The 16424-nt window shown below is 42.5% G+C and overlaps 1 protein-coding gene and 1 pseudogene across 9 annotated transcripts in view; one reads left to right on the forward strand and one right to left on the reverse strand.

The window, feature by feature from the left end:
* The window catches only part of FBXL17 (F-box and leucine rich repeat protein 17), a 253495-nt gene that overhangs the window by 223749 nt on the left and 13322 nt on the right, over window positions 1-16424 (reverse strand). The window lies entirely within an intron of this gene.
* Window positions 9756-10861, forward strand: LOC146352331 (uncharacterized; annotated as a pseudogene).

Genomic DNA, 16424 nt, shown 5'->3' on the forward strand with positions numbered 1-16424 from the left:
ACCATCAACCTAGGGGTCCTCAACTCCAAGTCCGAGACCACATCCGTCAGCTCAGGCAGGGAGTCTGATGGGCAGCGGGGTGGGCAGTACACCAACAGAATCCCTAATCTGTCCTGGGTACCCAACAAAAGGTATAAGCACTCAAGATCTGCACTCAAATGAGCAGGAAGCCTAGAGAGGGAGATTGAGTTCCTATAGACCATGGCAACCCCCCCTCCCCGACCCTCGAGTCGGTGTTGGTGCTGCACTGAGTACCCAGGACAGCACAGCTGGGAGTGACCCCTCCCAGTTCCCCCACCCAGATCTCAGTAATACATACCAGGTCAGCCCCCTCATCCACAATCAAATCATGGATGAGGGAGATTTTATTTTGGACTGACCTGGCATTCAGCAGCAGCACCACCAAAACCGAGGGCAGACTGGTAAGGCCGCCAGGAACCATCAGGTCGGGGAAAGAACCAGAAGAGGGGATAGCAATAAGGTGTCTAGCCCCGATTCTCCTCAGCTGGCCTGTTAATCCCCCAATGCCATACCTCCCACTGCCCATGACCACAGTTATGGTGGCACCTGCCCGACCCCCTGAATTGCTCAATGGTCCTCCCAGGAACATATTGAAATGTCAAGATATAAAATATACAACAGTATAATCCTTGGCAAACATGTATAGCTGTAACAGGAAATTATATGCACACTGAGTCTAAATGTTCCTTACATCACACTCCTATGCATATGTAGTTGAAAGTAAGCCCCGCTGAAAGGGAAGGACTGTAGCTCAGTGGTAGAGTGGCTGCTTTGCATGCAGAAGGTCCCTGGTTCAATCCCTGGCATCTTCAGGTAGGACTGGAAAATAAATCCTGCCTGAAACCCTGGAGAGCTGCTGCCAGTCAGTGTGGACAATAATGGGTTAGATGGACCAATGGTCTGACTCAGTATAAGCCTACTACCTATCTTCCTATCTAACACAGTGGTACTTCTTAGTTAACATGCATAGAATTCAGCTGTTGAAGTTTTCCATAGTAAGTCAGGGAGAGGAGTGGAGGGTCTATGGTATTTATGCTTGGGTTGGAGCCTAGGGAACAAGCCTGGCTGAAAGTATGTAGATGGGACAGGCAGTAATAGCATACTGGTGGCAGGAAGAGAGAAGTCAAAACTGTTCCCTACCCGCTCAGGTGCATCATTACACAAAACAAGCACAGAAGTGTCTTGAGGCAGTAGTTCCTAATAGAGATGTTTCCACCCATCTCCCTTCCGTCATGAAAGATGGGGAGAGAAAAGCATTGGAAGGAGGCATCTTGAGAAGGAAGCTCCTGACAGAGTGCAGTTTCCTCCCCTCACATTTCCATCAGGAATGACGAGGAGGTGAAAGCATTGGAAGCCAACACTTCAAGTGTGGAGGCAACTTATTTATTTTTGTTATTAATATTTCTATACCACCATTTTTGCCAAAAAGCCACCAAGGCTGTGCACAATCAGTCTAACATAAAAACAATCTAGCAATAACAATTCATTAATAAAACTATTAAAACTAAATGGTTTACTAAAAATATGTTTTTAGCACACTAAAAATATGTTAAAACGTTAGGTTAAACACATGCGTCTTAACACCTTTTCTGAAAGCCAAGAAAGTGGGGGCCAATCATAACTCTGGAAGGAATGCATACACAATTTGAGAGCAACACAGGAGACAGCCCTTTCCTGCACACTGCCAAATGGGCCTCTGTGGGCAGCTGTGTCCTCAGGAGGGCATCTCCTGCATATCTAAATAACTGCACAGGTTCACAACAAGACAGACAGCTCCTCAGACTCTAAGCTGTTTGGGGCTTTAAAGGTTAAAACCAACACTTTGAACTAAACCCAGAAAAGAACTGGCAACCAGTCTTTCAGTATTAGTATAATATGATCTCGATACTGTTCACTGGTTACCAACCTACCTGCTGCATTTTGCACCAAACTGATACTTCTAGACACTTTTCAAGGTAGTTTGCAGACCAATTTGGCCTGAGGGCTGGAGTTTCCTCATTGCCAAATTCCAGGAAGTTCAAGCCCATCCTCCACACCATCTCTATTCTGTTTTAGCCCAGCCGAAGCTCACTCACTCCATAGGTATATCCACTGTTCTCCATTACTCTGATGCTGCTTTCCATTCCTCCACTCTGCCTCCAGGGAGAACTGGTGCAGGGAAATTGAGATGGCTGGGAGGAAAGCTTATAGGAGGCAAGGGTGGGATTGGCTAAGTAGAACCATCGAAATCCATCTGGAATAGCCCTGTGATGGACTGATCAATGACGACAGACCTCCTGCCTACCCCTGGCCCAGAATAATCCCTATAATGTTCTAGACAAAAGTAACATATATTTGATTATGGTACTAGCAAAAATGTGCTATACACCAATAAGAAAATATTTGAAAAACATTTGTTACTTATGTTTACATTTGATGTTTGTACAACCATAATACTTTAGTAATTCTTAAATACATGAGCAGACACTGGCTATAAAATGCATTCAGTACCAAAATGAATACAAGGATCTTGTACCAAAATGAATACAAGAATGTATACAAGAATACTACAAAAGGTAACTCTGATCAAAGATTTGTTTAATTTAAGGAATTTTCAGTGCTTCCAAATCGGTAGCGATTACAGAGACAGTTTACACAGAGCTTTAAGGAGACATTTAATCAAAGAGTTTACATAGTAAACAAATATGGATCAAAGCCTGACTCAAGACCTACTTCCTTCATCTAAACAAGCAGACACTGACAATGCAAATCCACTCTGAACATACAGTTAGCAGATCTTATTCTTCATTTAATTGTTCCTATGTGATTTGAGGTGCATGCATCAGCAGTTCCTGGGTAATCGCCAACATTTGCTGGATCATGGAGAAAGCAAGAGAATTCCAGAAAAACATCTATTTCTGCTTCATTGACTACACTAAAGCCTTTGATTGTGTGGATCACAACCAACAGTGGCAAATTCTTAAACAGATGGGAGTACCAGACCACCTTACCTGTCTCCTGAGAAACCTGTACGAGGGTCAAGAAGCAACAGTAAGAACCGGACATGGAACAACCGATTGGTTCAAACTTGGGAAAGGAGTACGACAAGGCTGCATATTGTCGCCCTGCTTATTTAACTTATATGCAGAGTACATCATGAGAAACGCCGGGTTGGATGAATCACAGGTCGGAATTAAGATTGCTGGGAGAATTATCAACAACCTCAGATACGGAGACAATACCACCCTAATGGCAGAAAACGAAGAGGATCTAAAGAGCCTCTTGTTGAGGGTGAAAGTGGAGAGTGCAAAAGCTGGTTTGAAACTCAACATTAAAAAAACGAAGATCATGGCATCTGGCCCCATCACTTCCTGGCACAGAGAAGGGGAAGAAATGGAAGCAGTGTCAGATTTTATTTTCTTGGGCTCCAAGATCACCGCACACGGTGACTGTAGCCATGAAATTAAAAGACGCTTGCTCCTTGGGAGGAAAGCTATGGCAAACCTAGACAGCATTGTAAGAAGCAGATACATCACCTTGCCGACAAAGGTTCGTATAATCAAAGCTATGGTTTTCCCAGTAGTAACATATGGCTGTGAGAGCTGGACAATAAGGAAGGCTGAGCGCCAAAGAATTGATGCTTTCGAACTGTGGTGCTGGAGAAGACTCTTACGAGTCCCCTGGACTGCAAGGAGGTCAAATCAGTCCATCCTAAAGGAAATCAACCCTGAGTGCTCATTGGAAGGACAGATACTGAAGCTGAAGCTCAACTATTTTGGCCACCTAATGCGAAGAGAAAACTCTCTGGAAAAGACCCTGATGCGGGGAAAGATTGAAGACAAAAGGAGAAGGGGACAGCAGAGGATGAGATGGCTAGACAGCATCACCGATGCAATGAATATGAACTTGAGCACACTCCGGGAGAGAGCGGAGGACAGGAAGGCCTGGCGTGCTATGGTCCATGGGGTCACGAAGAATCGGATACGACTTATGACTGAACAACAACAACAACAATTGGCACACTCGATAAAACAAAATATTTCTTTCATATTATTGAGGGAAATTTCATGAAAATATCTCAGTTTTTAAGATGATGCTGGAAATCCAATACAATATGCAGCTGTTTTAAGTTTTTTAACCAGCAACATCCATAAACCCTAGAGAAATATCACTTAAAAAAATCTCACCTGATATGAACCATAAGTAGTTTTCAAACTCTGTTCCTTCAGGTTGGGCACTGGCCAGGCCTCTCGGTCGCCCCGTTTGAACTGAATATGTGACCTAAAATACATCTAACAGTCTCCGGTAGCTGTACATTTGCACAGGGAAGAGCAGCTGTGCTGGGCAAGCTGTCTTTAATGGACATGTCCACCATTACTGATTTACCCACTGAAGAACCATAGAGTAACCAGCAGCAGATTTTGAAACCCACCCTACCACACTATTTTATAGAATGGATTATGATTATGTATTTTTACAATTATATATCTTACTGTAAATCATCCTTATAATTTATGTGGAACAGCAATATAAATTTCCTCATGCTGTGATCACCATTTACACCAGCCTAAACAAAGTTCTTACAGTGCTTCCAGAAAACTCTCTGGTTTGGACTTGGTTCAACCTCCAGAAAAACACAGTCTTACACACCCATATCACACAGACATCATGCACACATGAAATAATAACTGGTATACTAAGGACACAATCCTATGCCTGTTTAGACAAAAAAAATCCTACAACTCCCAGCATTCCCCAGCCAGCATGGCTGGCTGGGGAATACTGGGGGTTGTAGGACTTTTTTCTTTTAATGTATTCTTTTAATGTAATGTAACCTTTTAATGTATTATTTTATATTGTTTTTACATTGGGTTTTTATATTGTATAATATGTATTGCTGTTGTAAACTGCTTAGAGATTTTAGGATATTAAGTGTTATAGTAATAATAGTATAAATAAATAATAAACAATGGTGAATTTTCGATGGAGGGGACTGCTAAACATAACACTGGGGCTAAAACAACCTCTGCAATATGACAGGCATGATGATCATATGATTTTAAGGATTCTGGAAAATGGCACAGCAGGAACACTTCAGCATTTTATTATAGGCCCCGCTCATTGGGGCCAGCAGGAGCTTTCCTCCCTAGTCAAGCAGCAGGTATAGAATCCCTAATCCACATCAGGACCCCAGTTGGGTAGTATAAAGAGTTACAGTTCTCCTACCACTACCACCCCCATCTCATGTGTGCATCTCCAAGAGCCACCAAATGCACTGGATTATACTCGTGTATTTTTCATTCATCTGGAATTATGAATGCCTCTTGTTTGCATTCATCATCATTTCCCACCTTACTTCAAGTGCAACAGGATTAAAGAATCCCCAAAATAACTGATCTGCACTGTGATCTTCGAGTATGCACTCTACAGTCACACTGGGGTTCACATCTACACTATGATTTTGAATACTGAGCATGGGTGTATTACTTATTTTTAGTTATCTAACACAGAACAAGAGTGTGATCTTATGGCTGCAGCATTACCCACTAAACAGTGAGATACTAGAATGAATATAACAAAATCTTCTAATGCCAATTCATTATTCCTTCATTCATCTAAGGTTGGATCCAGCATTTGGCTTCCACACATATAAGAGCTCCTTCTGTCTACAGAAGACTTCTGATCCATCAGAGTATTTCTAGTGGCAGAACAGGGGACACAATTCTTGTAATCTGCCCTATAGTCTCTCAGAACAGTGCAGTGCACCTTCCAAAGCAGGGGGGAAATTGGCACTGGGGGCTACAAAAGGGTGAATCAGTGAAAAGTGCTTCTTCCTCACCCCGTTTCTGCCACCAGGTGTGTTCTGAATGGAATTCTGCTCAGGGGATACTCCTGCCAGCAAATGAAATGACAGATCCAAGCCATAGACTTCATCTGAGATTTGGGACTCATAAATGCCTCAGTATGTGAGCACATGTTGCTAAGCCATGTAGGGCAGAGCCACAGCATATGGCGGGGGGGCACTATATTCTCAATATTTTCAGCCGTTAGAGCTGGACACGCTTATGCTGCTCACAGTGTGCACAGATATGCAGTCTTTCCCCCTTGCCTGCTGCATATACTGGGGGGTGGAGAGCAGTGTTGTGTCATGGTATGCACAAATAGGTGCTCATTGAAAGTGCCTACACACTTAAGTTCAACAAATTGTAATAATTTAATCCCCTTGATGTATAACTATCTTGAGGGGACAGGGGGAAATGCAGTTTATTACTGCTCTATATTACTAGGAAAACACCTAGGACAAAGTACAAATCAGGGCCAATATCCCTGCTTTGGAGATAATCAGACCACCTCTGAATATGAGACAACTCAAGTCCAAAGCAATCTAAAGCAAAGTGGGCTTGCTTTGGACTCACCTTAGAGCCTGAGGTGTGTGTTTTTTTTATCCCAATTCATTATACTTTTGAACCTCCCAGAAGCAATCCATAAAAGGAAAATGGCAGGTATGGGGAAGAGGGGAAGGGGGTGTAGTTTGTGACTGACAGCTCTAGCTTCCGATAAGCAAATGACTTTACCAGGGCTCTCCAATCACAGTTGGGAGAGATGCTGAAGGAATGTATCAGAAGCTGCTGGTGAATTCTCTGTTCTTTGCAAGTTGTAGCTGATACAACCCAGCTACAATTCACTGGGAGATGCTGCCTGTTAAGCAGATAGCTGCAACCAAACTCTGTCAACCTTTGCCACCTTCTGAATGACACTCTGCCTCTTGAGCAGCCTTCCCCAACTTGGCATCCTCCAGATGTGTTGGATATCAACTCCCATTATTCCAAGCATAGCTATTGCCTATGCTGACTGGGGAAGGTGGGTGTTGTAGTTCAACACATCTGGAGGGCAACATACTAGGGAAGTCTACTCTCGAGCATCAGGTATGCAGCATTCCAGTCCCTAATATCTTGAATCAAGTCCTGCCCACCAGAGCTCCAGCACTTTCTTCTTAGCTGCCATAAGGATAGGGAGGACACTAAAGGAACAGACGGGGTATCTGGGTGTGTCTGTTCATTATCAAGCTGTTACTGCCTCTTGATGGGGAAGCTTTACAGGCTACTGAAGAGCTTACCCCTCCCACAAGGAGTAAGAAAGACCAAAATCCCCTTTCTAGTACCACCTGAAAGAGGAAAAGGATTGGAGTCTGGGAGCTTCACAAGCAGGGAGGGAGAGCGTGCATGCACATGCGTATCAGAGGTTGCAATCCTATATCCACTTACCTGGAATGAAACCCCACTGAAAATGCAACTTTCTTCTGAGTAGATACTTATAGGATTGTGCTGTCAGTCACACAACACAGACACTGGGCCAGTTCATACGACCGCCACAGTGGACTGTGGCATATGCCAAGGGGCATTTTGAATACTCAAACCGTGGCATATGGTCACCATGGCTTATCAGGTCATCCAAAGCTGGCAAGGGTGGGTTGTTGCCATGGTTAACAAAATACCCACAACCCTAAAACAGCCCATAGGTTGGCTGTTAACAAGCCATGGTGAGCTGCAGTGATTATGTGAACCAGGTCACTAAGACTTACCCACCAACCAGTGTTCCAAGTGAACAGATGTTTTGCCTTGTGCCCAGATCCCGGTCTGTAATCAGGTTTTCACATGCAATGCAGGTTTGGTGTTAATTGAGCAGAAAACAGAACAAAAATAATTGCCTTAACGTTCAAATACTGCTTTTTTACTCCCTAACCCCTGCGCCTATCTTTCTGAAATTTTGCAAGAAATGTACAACACAGAGGTGCCCCTTGGTATGTCATATTCATAGAAACTGCACACAGGTAGGGCATCTTTTTTTAAAAACCTCAAACTTTAAAATCACCTAGAACAAAGCCCACTGCACCCATTTGTCTTAAATTTCTGGGCTTCATTATCCTGGAAGTGGCTACTATGCCTACAACTTGAATCCCAAAAATGTTGGTTTTCCCCATTATAGTCAATGGAGAAGACATTCAAGAATCCAGCCAAAGTGTAATGTCATTCTGAAGCTCCAAGTGGAGGCAGAGCCCTATCCAATCCAACAAGGCAGGTTCTGAGATTAATGTTTTCTCCTGTGCACAGCTGTAATTATTACTACTCATTTAAAAACTTTTCTAGTGCTTAGTTTAATTTTCAGTTGCCTAGAGGGCCTCTGGTGGACCAAAAAGGAAGAATATAAGGTGTGGGTTGGGGAAACCAACTGTCTATATTTGCCTACTCTATTTTTTCTGATTCTAGTTTTACCATGTTGCTCTGATATACAGGAATAGAACAGTTTAAAGCCACGTTAAAGACAAAAAGGGAAATGTCTAAGGCCACAATTCTATACTTGCTAGGGAGTAAAGAATTGCCAGGGAGCTCCATTGATTAGTGGGACTTGCTTCAGATTTTTAAAAATGTATTTTATTTTCCCATTTATCAGCTACCCCGTAACAAGAGTTCTCTGGGTGATGTACACAATAAAAATGCATAAGATTGCACGTCTTCGGAACTAGCTGTTCATCTGAAGATAAATTAGAAAGTATTTCCTGCAGTTACAAGGCACACTAAAGACTACTGCTATCCAGCTCTTTTGTTCTAGACATGTACTTTATACTTTCTTCCATTCTAGACTTGGTGGGCTATTCGAAATTTTCAGAGAATAATACCACTGTACGCTGCTCAATTTACTCATTAGTAGATGTACCACCTTGTGTGCTTTTATGTAACATAGTTCTATTAAACAACTTAAAGGGACAAGCACTACATTAGGACGACACTCAGCATCACCATATGAATGGGCAAAACCACTCATTAACTTGATATATCAAGAACAAGTTGAAAAGTGCCCATTTAGGGTGAACAAATTAAAGGGGAAAGTTTATTGCATGTTTCCATTTAAGAATCAAGATGCAGTTAACCCATGCAAAACATACAGTACCAAACATACACTTTATGAGTGACAATTTCCAGTTCGGATTTTTTTATTGCATTAAATGTTTCCAGCTGTCACATTACAGTTGCGTGCAGCAGTAACTGGCATCAGGAGACCTACACAGCGCTGCCTACCGGCCCCGTCCTCTACTATTTTCCTTCTAGTGATTCCAAGGAGTGCTTTAGCTTCAAGCACTTCAGACAAGAAGAGAAACTGCTAGATCCATGTGAGAGCTGTGCCACCAGTTTCTTACAATCTCCTTGCAGAAAGCTGAAGGCAATGCTGCATTTTCCTTGCAGTTTACTGAAAAAATGCATATATAATCCAAGCTGATTATTCCATTAAGGGTTCAAATGAGTACTTCACACACACATGTACCCTGCTATAACAATATTGTGTTACCTCATTTCATGGCAGAAAGTCTCATTGGGCCAGCAGAATCTGAAGAACTGAGAGTGTTAGGTCTTACCAGGTGTTTAATACAAAACTGAAAGCAGATACAAGGGTGCAGTTTAGTTTTAAGAGAGGATTTCAGCAATCCAAACTCTATTCAGAAGACAGAGAAATGTCCTATAAATTGGGAAGAGGGAAAATCTGATGTCAGGCTTGAAGGTAATGGGGAAATAAGGTCCTCACAGAACAGGAGAAGTGGTGAAATTTTATTAAGTCCGACTTTCAGGCTATAAAGCTTGCCAAACTCCATGTACGAGTACAGGGTGTTTCAAAAAGATGGACCCGATTTGAAATTGCTATATCTCTGCAACCACGAATCACCCATGAATGAAACTCTTACCACTTGAAAGGGTGGGGCATAGAGTTTCAAATGATTACCGCTAGATGCCTCTCTCAGCGCACAAACAGCCCCTGGCCTCAGTCATTCGCAAGATGGCGGCCCTGCAACACAAGGCATTTTGCGTTCTGCAGTTTAGCAAGACTGAATCCGCAATCACAGTGCAGTGTGCGTTTCAACAGCGTTTTGGCATTGATCCGCCAGTGCCAAAGAGCATTTGTCATTAGTACCGACAATTTGAGGAAACAGGCCGTTTATGTAAGGGGAAGAGCACAGGGCGACCACGCACTTCGGAGGAAAACGTGAGAAGAATTCAAGAGAGTTTTCAGCATAGCCCGCGCAAGTCCACTCGTCAAACTTGCGATCTCTCATATGACTGTCTGCCGTGTGTTAAGGTGACGTTTAATCATGAGGCCATACTGGTTGCAATTGGTACAGGCTCTTCGTGTAGGTGACAAAGGAAAGCGTGTAGAATTTAGTGATGCAATGTTACAGAACATGGAGGACGACAGCTTCTTACTGCATTTGATTTTTAGTGATGAAGCAACGTTTCATCTAAGCGGTAAAGTTAACCGTCACAATGTGTGCATATGGGGATTATGGAATCCACAAGAAACAATAGAGAATGAGCATAATTCCCCGAAAGTGAACGTGTTTTGTGCCGTTTCTCAAAAAAAGGTTTATGGCCCTTTCTTTCTCGAGGGAAACACTGTTACGGGGGAAACGTATCTCGAAATGCTGCAGAACTGGCTCTTTCTACAACTTAATGAAGATTCCGATGACTTCATTTTTCAGCAAGATAGAGCACCGCCATATTGGCACCTGCATTTTCTAAATGACACACTGCCTCAATGTTGGCTAGGCCGCACGGGATCCCAAGACTTGGCGCTACACTCTTGACCCCCAAGATTTCCAGACAGTACACCCTGCAACTTTTTCTTGTGGGGATATGTCAAAGAACGTGTTTTTGTGCCACCATTAGCGACTAATCTGGATGACCTCAAAAACAGAATCACGGCAGCGGTGACTTCAGTGGAAGAAGACACTCTGAGAGGCGTTTGGGACGAATTCAAGTATCGTCTCGATATTGTCCGTACAGCAGGTAGAGGGCACATAGAGCTTTTATAAAATGGTTAGTAAAACTTGATAACTCATTAAACCGTTTGTAACTTTTGGTGTAATTATAACATGTTGCCATCGTGAAATATACGGCTCTGAAATTGGGTCCATCATTTTGAAACACCCTGTATTATACAGATTGCAGAGCTCTTAAGATGCCTTCAGTTTAGTATTTTAGGGGCCCATCAGTAGTGTTCCTCAATTCTAGGCTACTTCCTTGCACTTCCACCAAATAAGCTCCACTATGTAGTACCATGTTCAAGCTAGGAGAGAAGCAACCTAAATTTGACCAGGAGTGGGCAACTTGTGGCCCTCCAGATGTTTTGGCCAACAACTCCCATCATCCCTCACCACTGGCTATGCTATCTACAATGCAAGTTGTAGGCCAAAACATCTGGTGGGCCACAGGTTGCCCAGCCCTGCTCTAGTCTATTCTGAAGTCATCCTACTACCCATATAAATACCAGAGAAACTGCTATATCATAAAGGCACTGAAATGCAAAACTAGAACAATTTGAAACAAGCAAATCCAATTACGATGTTCGCTAATGTTTGTTTTGCAGTAGCTTGCTCTCAAATGTAGTTTTTTGCTTAAAAGGTAGCAGGCAACATGCAATACTTACCAATCTGAAAGTCATACAATAAATTTACAATTAGTCTGACATATTGCTTAGTGAGAAATCTTAAAGCACAAGCAGCTAAGAGAAAGTAACCAAATAGCTGTGCACAATATACTTGAGTACTCTTTAATATATTATGAATCATGTTCTCTTTAGAAAGAGGAAGTCAGGTTTAAGAAGTTATATATACACAAGTACATGATAACATTCCATGGGTGAAACATTCTTTCCATACTCCATTAACATGAAAACAGCCATATTAATCTTGCAGACCTCAAGCATATAAAATAGACTTTAAACCTTGTATTATGTTACAATGCAATATTAAGAAGCTTGAACCAGCTATTACAGTGTTGGAATTTAGACTCAAAAGGCTGTATCTTGGGAGTTAATTCTGGCATAAATCCACAGACAAAAAAAAGGACCAACTATTTGACAGCTGTGTTCAGAAGAAGGGCTGAACTGATGATTACAGCCTGCTTTTTGAGGTCTGGGAAGGGCACATTTACCCACTATTGAACACGGGTGAAATCTCTCAAAGGTTCGACTCCAGGACTCTGGTTATAGCATTGTAGGTGGGGAGGCAATAGTCAAGCATGAAGGAGCTTGCACCGCAGTGGCTCATGTTCACATGATTAGTGAACTAACAAACGAAAAAGAATTAACTTTTCACTGAACTCAAACTGGGATATTTTGCAAAGAATATAAACCATCATTTTACACGGGATCAACCATATTCAGTGTAACTTTTCAGGTTGGTGTAAACCAGCAAATTAAAAGCTGCAAAAGATTGCAGTCATGATGCATCTCCTGTGCAAAAAGGAAATTTGCTTTAAACAAACTGAGACTGTTTCATGAGTTTTATAGTTCATGGCACTATATTAGATCTATAGACGCTGCTGTCCAAGTCATTTAGGAACTGCTCATTCCATCAAGTTAAAATGGCAGAAACTGCAGTCACACACATGTAGGCTGGCCATTACGGGGGGGCGGAGGGAATCTTCAAAAAACAGAAAAGCTTAGTTTTATGCCTTAAGAGTAGCTTCTGAGCATTAAAATCAGTAACTCACACACACTGATCCTTGTGAATAAGAAAATTATGGCTACATAGTATCACTGTTACTGTATTTGCAATCTGTTTCCAAGCTTTTCATTGTTGTACCAAGGACACAATGGTACGTTAGTAGCATCTCTAAAGTCAACACTGCCACCTAAAGGTCAATAGAAATTGATACATTTTTCCTACAATATTTACAGATAACAATTAACACTTAGCACTTTAAGGACTAATACCTTATATCTGTTGCCAAAATAGATAGAAAGACACAATGTATTAGTATTAGGGGAGGATGAAAGAAATTATAGAACTGACTGTTACTAATAGTACTGGTTTAACAAGATGCAATATCCAGCATACTTTTATAAGCATTCACTGGACTCCACTCCTATGATATTTTAAATAAGAGTAGTTGGATTCTTGTTTTAATTAAATTAAATCAGATTTCCAGGAAAATGGTTTCCATTTCAGTTTGGTGCAGTAGAACAACAAAACGTTAATGCAGCCAGCAAGCCTCCATAGATTTTGGGCAATAAAATAACTGTTACCCCCAGCGGTTCACTGTTTTCATTAAAACATTTCTTTTCCTAACATCGAAAAAGAACACCTTCTCAAATTCCTAACTCTTATTTTGCAGGAGCTGACTTCTGCAGTGAGAAGTACTACATAAGGTGTGTGTGGGGGGGTGGATGAGGAGAGCAGAAGGAGTCAGCTGGTTAAAGTGATACCATTTATTTGATTATTTAAAAGTGCTCATTATAACCCAAGCTGTGCAATTAAAGTTGCACAAAAAGTTCAAGTGCAATACTTTGGACAGAAACAAAACTAATTCTCAGGCTGATCATTCCTGGGGATAGGCAGGATTGTTCTGGTGATGAAACTAATCCCAGATGCCAGTCCAGCCCCTTCACGTTGCCACTGTCTACTTTGAATGTTTTAATCTCATTAGTTTCCAAGAGATTCTGTACAGTAAATGGCACTGGAATTGAGAAATGTTCTATACAATCTGAATAGCATAAGGCAGGGGTGGGCAGAAGGTAGATCTCCAGATGTTTTGGCATCAACCCCAAGAAGCCCCAGCTACTATGGCCAATGGTCAGGAATGGTAGAAGCTGAAGTCCAAAACATCTGCCCATCCCTGGTATAAGGGGTAAGAGGGAGAAGCGTACACAAATACAAACAAACCAAGAATACCCTAGGTAGCCAGTATCAGGAGTGTCCAACAAAAGTTAATAAAATGTGGGGAATATCATATTGGATTAAACATATCAAAAGATATCAAAGGCTAACCATGGCTAAAAGTGATCAGGGCAACACAGATTCATACGTTTTTTGACTTTCACATGTATTTGCTAGTATACAAACCTTGTCATAACTGCTTAATTAATGCATTATCACTCTCACTTTAAGTGAAGCAGAAGGACTTTCAAATGTAAGCTGAAGTCAAGACCAGACGGTGCCATAGGTCCTGTATCACCTTACACAGCAGTTTCTTCATGTGAGCTCAAATGGATCTGAAGAACTTGCTGGTAAGCCATGGAGGGAGCGATCCTACGGCCGCTAGTCAGCAGCTAGATAGTCATAGGATACGTGGTTTGCCGGGAACTGACATCGGAGCCCATGCTCAGAGGTCAGTTCCCTGAGAAACGACCTTCTCCCCATTCTGTGCTGCCTTGCAGGCAGTGTGGAATGGCCCTGTGCTCCACGCGTGGAAGAGGAGGGTGGAGTGGCCAAAACAGGGCATTCCAGGGCAGAGACGGTGGAAATGCCGGTACGACACATCCTGTGTGTCGTCTGGCAGCCTCCTCCCCCACTCCGCCTTCCCATGGCTAGACAGCCAAAATCGGCTGTCTAGCCACAAATGCAGGGCCGGAGATGCACGGAGGGATATGTCAGGGTGGAAACTGAGCCCCTAGAGCCCCAGAGCGGTTCTGATTCTGAGGAAGAACAGCAATCCATGGGAGAGGAGCTCGCTCATCTCTCACAAGCACAGCAGCTGGCAGAGATTCCAGCATTCCTGGGGCAGATAGTGACCCTGGCAGTGAGGGAGCGCTGGAGGGGGGCTTGCTGGACGCTCAGCGCAGACGCAGGGAGTGACGACAGATGGAGGGTGCGGAAAGGAGGCGTTGTGCTCGTTTGGCGCTCAAACAATGGTCACGTCCCAAGGACCCAAGGGAAAGAGGGAGGATCTCTCCGTAGCCCATACGTTCAGAGTCTTCCCGCGGTTCTCCTTCAAACAGGGACCAACTGCCTTACCCGGAGCTTAGGCTACTCTGCTATCTTTCCCCAGTGCTGTTCCTTGCTTAGTCGTTAGTGATTAGTATCTGAAAGAGTCATAAATGAATAAAGGAATAAAGCCTTGGAAAGAATCCTCATTGTCTGAGGCCTGAGTTGGCTATTGGAGGGGACTGCAAGAGGCAGCTAGGGCGCTCCTGACAGGATGATCCCCTCTGTGCTTCTCCTGCCCTGCATTGGATAGGCAGTCACCTCCGAGTTCGGAAGCAGCCACCTATCCCCATAGGATTGCGCCCTAAGAACATTTTAAAACAGTAAGGGCCTATACAGATGTAACAGTGGCAAAGCGTAGGTTAATTAATTAATGGTGCATGCCACCACCATTTTGAATATGCAACCTCTGATCAGCCCAATCAGAGGTTGCTCTGTAACATCTGAACCCAGACACTATGGGTTAATCTTGGGTTAAGCAACCCAAGGATAACCTAACTACTAATTGTAGGTTAATTGTAGGTTATTTAACCCACGATTAATCCATAATGTCCAGGTTCAGACATCACAAAGCAACCTCAAATTAGGCCAATAGGAAGTTGTGCATTTAAAGAGACAGTCCAGAGCACACTGCAACAAACTGTGGGTTAATTAACCCACAAATTGCCTCCATTATGTGCAAACCAGGTCAAAATATCTATTCTACAAAACTGTCACTTTAAAAATGGCAAATTATGTAAACAACTATTACATAACAAATTTGTGTTAACAAATACAAGATTTGTGTAATGGGACACACCAAGCTCAAACATTCTGCAATATTTTAGGGATGGTTAACAACCTGTACACATAGTTGCACAGTTGCTCCCCACTCCCAACCCCAGGATGTGCCTACAATGATCTGTGCATATATACAAGGGAAGGATGATTTTCTCCCTCAAAGCCTGGTTGGAGGTTAATTTTGTTCAGGAAACATAAGCAATAACTTTAATTTCTGTCTACTATAAACACTCACATTTCCAAGAAACACAATGGCTACTAGACTGGGCCACGCTTAAGCTCAAGGCACAATGACTGAAATCTGGGAAACAGAATTAGAGCACTGACAGGAACCTGTTGAAGCATTACAGAGATAAGATACAGCATGGGGTGGGGTGGGCTAGGATTGGAAAAACCCAGGTTTAAATGCCCTCACTAACGTTCAGTAACTGACCTAAGATCATCTAATATCTCCTAGCCAACTTATCTCAAAGGTTGTCATGAGGATAAAAATGGGGATGGAGTATAACTATGTACATCATTCTGAGTTCTTTGGACAAAGGTCGGGATATAAAAAAATAAAAAAGAATACTAACAAGGAGCAAAATAATGTCACAATAAGCTAAACATACATTTTCAAAATCCAATTTTTTTCGTGCTCTATGAATCTAGGCACACTTGTTTTATGTTTTACATCTAAACATTTTTCTTAATATAAACCTTACTTAAGATATAGAATTGTCTTCTAGATAGTCACTGCACTTGACTAATTGAGACTGCCTAACTTCTCTGCTAACATGCTATGCTGTGATACAAAATGACTCAGCTGGAGGATGTTGCTGAAGAAGAATGCCCTTAGGCTTGAAAGAAACTGATAAATCACTGCACGTACAGCACTCTTTCCTAGCAA

This window comes from Heloderma suspectum, chromosome 2 (assembly GCF_057233095.1).
Source record: "Heloderma suspectum isolate Gila_16-S chromosome 2, 16-S_ref, whole genome shotgun sequence".
Lineage (NCBI taxonomy): Eukaryota > Metazoa > Chordata > Lepidosauria > Squamata > Helodermatidae > Heloderma > Heloderma suspectum.